The following is an 8,120-nucleotide window of genomic DNA, read 5'->3' as shown; positions in this document are numbered from 1 at the left end:
TTCATCTCACTGAATTCGCTTGGCCAAGCTATTTATTGTGCTCACTTGCTTGAGGTTGGGGAGAGTCCTTATTAAGTGTGATTTCTTCTATTAGCTGTATATTCCTCTATTTGATGTAGGACGGTGAGTACTTAGGGATGAGGCTCACCTACTGTGCTTATAGGTTGAGTTTATTGCTTGTTTTTATTACAACGAGAGTTGGGTTAAAGCATGTTTGGGTATCTCGAGAGAGAACCATGATGGTCTAGGCATTCAGTATTTTTAGATTGTCATAGCATAGCTAGCATTTGGTGAAAGCATATGAGCGAAATCCCCCTCGATTTGCATCTAAATCGTATCTTCGTTGCGTGTTTTATGTGTTGGATGCTCCAAAAGTATTAACTAGAATTCTCTACTGTGTTCTAATCTATTGCTTTATCATTTTATTTTTAAATTAGTCACAATACTTCGATTAAACCATTTTTATTTCCCTTTTTGGTATTATGAATTTACTAAATCAAAATCTAGCTTAAATCCTCGTGGAGACGACTTTGTTTATACTACAATCGGCGAGAATAGTGTATACTTGCACTAATTTTCCATTAGTTGTGCCAACAGTGCGGGTCGAACACTTCAATGAATAGGAAAATAACGAAACACTTCAGCTCCACCTTGATATTTTAAAAGAACGATGCACCACCTCGTAGAATACCAAAATCGAGTAGCTCGATATTATAATTTCAGAGTCAAACCACGCAGTTTTAAGTTTGATGGCCTAGTCCTTCGCAAAATCCAACATCACGTCTGAGCACTTGATCCGACCTAGGTAGGACCCTTTCGGGTGAAGGGTGGTTGATAACTCTCAAAAAGAGATTTACTCTAGTGAATACATCTACACTATCGGCCTCCACTCCCACCTGCAAACATAACTTAGTTATTAGTCCAGGAAAAACAAGTGGACCTACCATTTTCTCCGAGCAACTCCGGATCTCATTTCTTATAAGTTCTCCAAAATTGAACTCAATGCGCTTCATCAAGATGTACACCATCATCGCCTTATTGCGCTTGATTGAGGAACCATGAGAAGTGGGGATCAACTGGTTTTCACCACATATGACCAAATTGTTGCTTGCTCATTGATGTCAAGAGGCTTTAAGGAAAGCTTCCCCGTTGTCGAAACGGTCTATGCCTTATGTGGTGGTCTACAAATAAGTCTACACACCTCTTCCACTTCCTCGTCCGATGGATGCACCAAAACTTCATATCTTATGGTATTAAATACATCCAACAAACCATAGTGAGTGTTAATAATGGAAGGTGAGAACTTTACCACTTTACCTCTTACTCTCACTACATCACCTCGGTTCGGGTTGATGGCAACATAAAACTCTTTTACCGAGGCCTCGGATACACGCGTAGTTGGGGCAAACAATGTCTCCCAAATATTCTCCACAAGCCTTCTCTTAGCATATTTCGGCACAGGCTCTTAGGCTTCATCAAAGCCCATCTCAACTAGGATCTCAACTGCTATGACTGTTGATGGTGTTTGTTTGGTAGAATCGGGTTCCTCTTCGTTGACCTCCTCAAGTGGCTCTTCGCCCCTTTTGGCACTCTAGCTCTTTTGGGTTTTCTAGATAGACCATCTTCTACCTCTTTTTGGGAAGCCAAACGTCTACTGCGGGTCAGGTCCTTGGCCTCGAAACTGCGCAACGCGCAATTTTTGCAACATTTTTCTTCTTTGGCATCTTCTTTGGTGTAACTGTAGCAATTTTGCTTCACCTGTAGCAACATAATCAAAGTTTAGTTTACGCGTAGCCCAAATGCTATGCGCTTTAATTCTAGAGGAATATGACATGCTTTACCAAAAATAATTCGATAAGGAGACATACCTAATTGAGTTTTATAAGCAGTTCTATAAGCCCACAAAGCATCGTCAAGTTTAATAGCCATGTCCTTCCTATTCACATTCATAGACTTCTATAAAATTCACTTTATTGCCCTATTTGATACCTCTTCTAATCCATTAGTTTGAGGGTGGTAGGTAGTAGCAATCTTATGATGAATGTTATACTTTTTTAGCAAATTACTTACTGCTCTATTTAGAAACTGTGTGCCCTCATCACTAATCAAGCATTTAGGTGTACCATGTCTAGTGAAAGTAAACTTTTGCAATAAGAGAGAAACTACATGGCATCGTTAGTCGGGGTGGCTAAAGCCTCAACCCATTTCGAAACATAGTCAACAGCCAAGAAAATGTAATTCTTACCGAATGAAGGCGGAAACGGACCCATGAAGTCGATTCCTCAAACATTGAACAACTCTACTTCCAATATTGTGTTTAAGGGCACTCATGTTTCCGTGTCTAGTTATATGATCTTTGACAATGGTCACAACTTTCAGAGAATATGTGAGCATCTCAAAATAGGGATGGCCAAAAGAAACCACTTTGGAGGATCTTCGCCGCAGTTTTACATCCAGCGAAATGTCCACCATATGGTGATTTGTGGCATGCCTCCATAACACACCTGCGAAGAATATTGTCAGGTCTCATTTTAAACAAGAAAGGTTCATCCCATCAATAAAACCGAACATCATGAATGAACTTCTTTATATTGCTTACTTAAGTCATTAGGAATTATATTGCTAACCAGATAGTTTGCATAATCAGCATACCAAGGAACTTCAGAAATACGTAACAGATGCTCATCCACAAAATGTTCTTTAATCTCACAACTATCATACTGCAAAGATGACTCTAGCCTAAACAAATGATCTGCTACTTGGTTTTTTGTTCCTTTTCTATTTTTATCTCTAGATCAAATTCTTGTAGCAATAATATCCATCTAATTAACCTAGGCTTAGCTTCTTTTTTAGCAAACAAGTATTTTAATGCAGAGTGATCCGTAAAAACTATCACCTTTGTCCCAATCAAGTATGAATGAAATTTTGTCAAATGCGAAAACAACAGCTAAACGTTATTTCTCAGTCACAATATAGTTTAATTGACTACTATTCAAGGTTTTACTTGCATAATAAACAGGATGAAGAACTTTACCTTTCCGTTGACCTAACATCACACCTACAGCAAAATCATTTGCATCACACATTAGTTCAAATGGCAAGTTTCAATCCAGTTAATTTATGATAGGTGCTGAGCTAAGTGCATCCTTAAGTGTCTCAAAAGCTTTCAAACATTCTTCATCAAAATCAAAGGGTCGATCTACTTCCGACAACTGATATAAAGGTTTAGAAACCTGCGTGTCCTAAGAAACTTCTAACACCTTTTACAGTAGTGGGCGGGGTAGTTTGCAATCACGTCTATCTTGATCCTATCGACCTCAATTCCTTTTCCTAAAATTCTGTGACCTAGGACTTTACTTTTCCGTACCATAAAATGGCACTTCTCCCAATTAAGCACAAGGTTAGTCTCTTCACACTTTTTTAAAAGATTCTCTAAATTCTCTAAACAAACTTCAAGCGACTCACCAAACACAGAAAAATCATCCATAAATATTTCTACCATGCTTTCTACCATGTCCGAAAAAATAGCGGTCATGCATCTCTAGATGGTGGCGGGGGCATTACAAAGACCGAACGGCATCCTATGCAATACAAATGTCCCATTGGGACACGTGAAAATAGTCTTTTCATGGTCCTCCGGAGCTATTGTAATCTGGTTGTAACTAGAATACCCGTCGAGGAAGCAATAGTACTCCTTCTCTGCAAGACGATCAAGCATTTGGTCAATAAAGTGTAGTGGAAAATGGTATATTCGGTTACCTTGTTTAAGTGACGGTAGTCCATACACACTCTCCAACTACTCACCATCTTTGTTGGGATCAACTCGTTGTCATCGTTAATTATCACCGTCATACTACCCTTCTTAGGAACGCATTGAACCGGGCTAACCCAGCTGCTATCTGAAATGGGGTAGATCACGCCAGCATCTAACCATTTTATTATTTCCTTCTTCACCACCTCTTTCATTTTGGTGTTCTGCCTCCTTTAGCTCTCGATAGAATTGGTGGCTCCTTCTTCTAGTATGATTTTGTGCATGCAAAACATAGGGCTAATTCATCTTATGTCCGCTATGGTCCATCGAATAGCACTCATGTACTTAGACAAAACCTGCAAAAGTAAAGATTCATGTTCATTAGTCAAATACGAATAAATGATAACCGGCAAAGTATCGTTTAAACTCAAATAAGAATTTTTTAAATGAGAGGGTAGGGGTTTCTTTTCCAATTCTGGAGGTTAAATGATGGAAGGTTGCAATGCTTTCAAATTAGCTATTGTTGGCTGCAAAATCTCAAAATGCTTATATTGTGGCAAAATTGCGCTAAGCCCAATTTTCGCCTTTTCCTTTGCGGCCTCCAAATCTGCTTCTAATTCTTCCACGATCATTTGCTGGAGTTCCTCCAAAGTTGCCCCTATTGTAGAGCACTCGTCGACTTCATCTGGGAGACGCATCACATCAAGGACGTTGAAGGTGACTTGCTCATCATTGACCTTCATAGTGATCTCTCCTTTCCTAACATTGAATATCGTGTCTCTAGTTGCTAAAAAAAACCTCTCAAGAATGATCGGCACCTCAAGATCTGTTTCATAATCTAAAATGATGAAATCGGCGGGAAAAATAAACTTATCAACTTTAACAAGCGCATCCTCTATTTTCCCTTCTGGTTTCTTAATGGACCTATCAGCTAGTTGCAAAGTGGCAATAGTAGGACGAGTTTCTCCTATATTTAACTCTTTAAAAACAGAAAGACGCATAAGATTAATGTTTGCCCCTAAATCACACAATGCTCTTCCTTAGTTCTTACCACCTATTGAGCAAGGGATAGTAAAACTACCTAGGTCCTTCCATTTAACAGGCAATGGATTCCCTAAAGCATCACTACTGCACTTTGTTAAGGCTACCGTCTCATGTTCTCCTAATTTCTTACGCCTAGAAATAATATCTTTAAAAAACTTGGTGTAGTTAGGCATTTGCTCTAAGGCATCTATGAGAGGTATGTTTATATGCAACTCTTTTAGAATCTCAAAGAATTTCTTAAAATGATTGTCCTAATTTTTCTTAACTAGTCTTTGGGGGAAAGGTGGAGGGGTCTTGACACGACCCGTCCCAGAACACCTACTAGTTCAAGAACAGATTGCGCTGACCATGGACTTCACTAAGTGCAGAGTCTATAGTCGAAAATCTTCTAGACTTTTCAACTAACTTGTACATTACATCTATTCTTACACCTTTTCTAAATACACTACTTAGGATATACCTATCACTGATATGCAATTTCTCAACGACTTTGAGTGGCAGAAGCTAGTCCACTCTTCTTTGAAACTCATATACAACCTGGGAAAAAACAAAGGATAAAAAGTGAAATGGAAAGCTAGTGAGTGGTAAGTTAATACAAAAATAATACTGTAAAACTTCTTTCCATAAACAACTGAAGTTTCAACTCTTAAAACAATCAACACAAAATTGAAGTAATATAATAAACTTCATAAAAACTCAGTGAACTTTCTCATGATAAACTTGTAAGAACACGCATTTTTTGAATAAATTTGTAAATCATTCTCCTAAAACATAAACAGAACTAGTAAAACATGTTCTACAATCACTTTCTAAAAACACATAACATATCTTCTTTCAACTATAAAATAGGTTAAGAAAACTCAATAGCACATATGTATCCACATTTTATCTTAGTCTACTAGCGCAGAGTAGTCTCAATACACACAGCAGAATAATTCTATTTCTAGTCCACTGGAATAGAGTAATCTCAATATACACAGTAGAATAGTGGTCTCAAAGACCTTATATTTATAGGTATACTATAGAAATACATTCATATAGCATACGGAAATCATCTGGATACAATAACATGGTGTTTTAAAAATCATTCTCAATCTCATTAACAATTCTAAAATCTTTCTTTAACTTCTAAAATATTTATTTCTGATTTTCTCAAAACTTTCTTTCTAAAAACATCGCATCAAATTCTATTTCTCCAACTATTTCCAAAATCTTGATTTAATTCCATAAACTGTTCTAAAATTCTTTTCTTCTTCTTTCTAAGAATTTTTCTAAATTTTTCAAATCATTTCTAAAATATTTATTTCTAACATTTCCTGAAATTCTAAAATCATTTTCTGAATCCTCTTTCAAAATAACATTTCAAACATTTCTCTAGAATCGTAAAACATTTCTAAATTCTCATAAACATTTATAAATTCTCAGACAAACACATTTTCTATCATTCTTAATAGAAATGTTAAATCATAGATAATATATATAGTTTCTCACAAATTATATAATAGTAGATAATAGAAAACTTTTAATAAAGTAACCACTCACAAATCCTTTAAACCAAATCCTTTAAACCAAATCGTACACTGTTCCAAATTCCGCTTGACCGAAAATATCAATCCAATACCAAATTATTTCACTTAATTCCAACATAAACTAATTCCAATTTAAATCACAATAACTTCAAAATAAATCAATTATCCAAATTCACAACCTCATTCTCTCTCTTCATTTAAAACCATCACTTCTTCTCTTTCATATTACTTACAAGTGGGTCCCACAAAAGCCTAATTTCTCTTCTTTTCAACTTCTGAGGTGTAAGCCCCTTTTTATCTTTTGAACAATTTCATTTGCTTTATTATTTATTTTGAAACCACAATTTCTCTCTCTCTTCCAATGAACAACTACTCCTCCTTAACTCCTCCTTAAGAGCTCAACCCAAAATTCTTCACTTTAACTCTCTACCCTTTCTCCTTTCCTTCTCTATTTCTCTTCTTCCTATTACAAATTTCCTTTTACCTCTCTTAAGTTCCCTTGCTTTTTTCAATTTCTCCATTATTTTACAGTCACTGATTCACTTAAAGCTTTACAAGAATAAACCCACAAATTAATCTTTAATTTTTTTCCTTAATCTATTGTGAGGGTCGAAAATTTCCTCTTCCTTATAAGCAATTTCTTAAGCATAGTATAAATAACTCACCACTAATTCAAAGGATTCCTTACAAGGATAGAACCCATAAAATCCTAATCATATTACCCAAGGCAACAAGTTTGATTACCTAGCTTCCATATTTTTCATAGTTGAGATCTTCACATTAAGCTTCAAAATCGCACTTTCACAACACTGATTTTTCGACTTCTTCTTCTCCACAAGCCTGTGTTCCTCAAGTTTCAGCCCCATTTCTCTCCCCTGTTTCTTCCCTCCTCTTCTCCTTTGTTTTCTCTCCTTCTTTTTCTTTTTTTTTTTCCTTCTTTCTTTCTTCTTTTCTTTCTTTCCTTTTCTTTTGTTTTTTTAAACACATGTCACACACATACCAAACCAACACTACACACACGTGTCACCTCAACAATCCCAATTTTACTTTTTTTTAATATCTCAAACTCAAAATACAATATTGCCCCTTAACTATTTGCCAAAAAAAAATATGCTTCCAACTCAAAATCTCTTTTTTTTCTTTTTTGTATATAAGTCAAATGACGAATGCGTCCTTACAAAATATTACCGCCATTTTAAGAATTGTGTCCTCAAAATTCAGCCACGACTATCAAGAAATCAACTGAGGTTACTGAACACACATTTGATTTTTGTTTTTCCATGTTGCCTCTTACACTGCACAATTTTTTTCACTAAGCCTTAATCAAAGTAACGATCTTATTCTGTAACATCTTTATTTTCCTATCTAAAATATGTACCAATTATTCCTCAAAACATATATTTATCTCTTTTAACTGTTCTAATTGCAAGTCAAGAATTTCCAACTAGTTTGGCATTTACTTGTGCACACATAAACATGGAGCAAATCATGAATTCTGAAAAGCTCTTCTAGCAACAAGAACTGATATACTACTGATCCAACATGCTCAAGAATCTCTTATAGAACTATAAATCTTGTACTCAACTTTCCTCTACCACCAAATCTCAATACATTCTTTTAAGATGTTTATCAAATAAAACATTTTCATTCATCATAACTTCGATATCTTTCAATTTACCTAGAAAGAAAATCCTTGTTACAAGTTCATTTATGAGAAAGCTTACTGAGTTTTTAGTTGCTTAAGTTTTATGAGATTTAAATCAGAATGTTGTTACTTCAGTTTTATTAAGTTTATT

General features: G+C 35.6%; 1 long non-coding RNA gene across 2 annotated transcripts; it reads right to left on the bottom strand.

Moving 5' to 3' along the window:
* Positions 1–472: 472 nt before the first annotated feature.
* On the bottom strand, positions 473–7,241 carry LOC148208558 (uncharacterized). 2 transcript variants are annotated; one of them, XR_015787146.1, is made up of 5 exons: positions 7,069–7,241; positions 5,256–5,332; positions 3,805–4,107; positions 2,246–3,699; positions 473–1,758 (listed from the first exon to the last, which is right to left on the bottom strand). It is a non-coding gene; the product is annotated as an uncharacterized LOC148208558 (long non-coding RNA). The 2 variants fall into 2 exon arrangements; XR_015787145.1 differs by lacking the exon at positions 5,256–5,332.
* Between the last annotated feature and the right edge of the window lie 879 nt (positions 7,242–8,120).

Source organism: Momordica charantia (genome assembly GCF_013281855.1).
Source record: "Momordica charantia cultivar OHB3-1 chromosome 10 unlocalized genomic scaffold, Mcharantia_2.0 BLBB01000010.1, whole genome shotgun sequence".
Lineage (NCBI taxonomy): Eukaryota > Viridiplantae > Streptophyta > Magnoliopsida > Cucurbitales > Cucurbitaceae > Momordica > Momordica charantia.
This window is presented reverse-complemented; position numbering and strand designations above follow the sequence as displayed.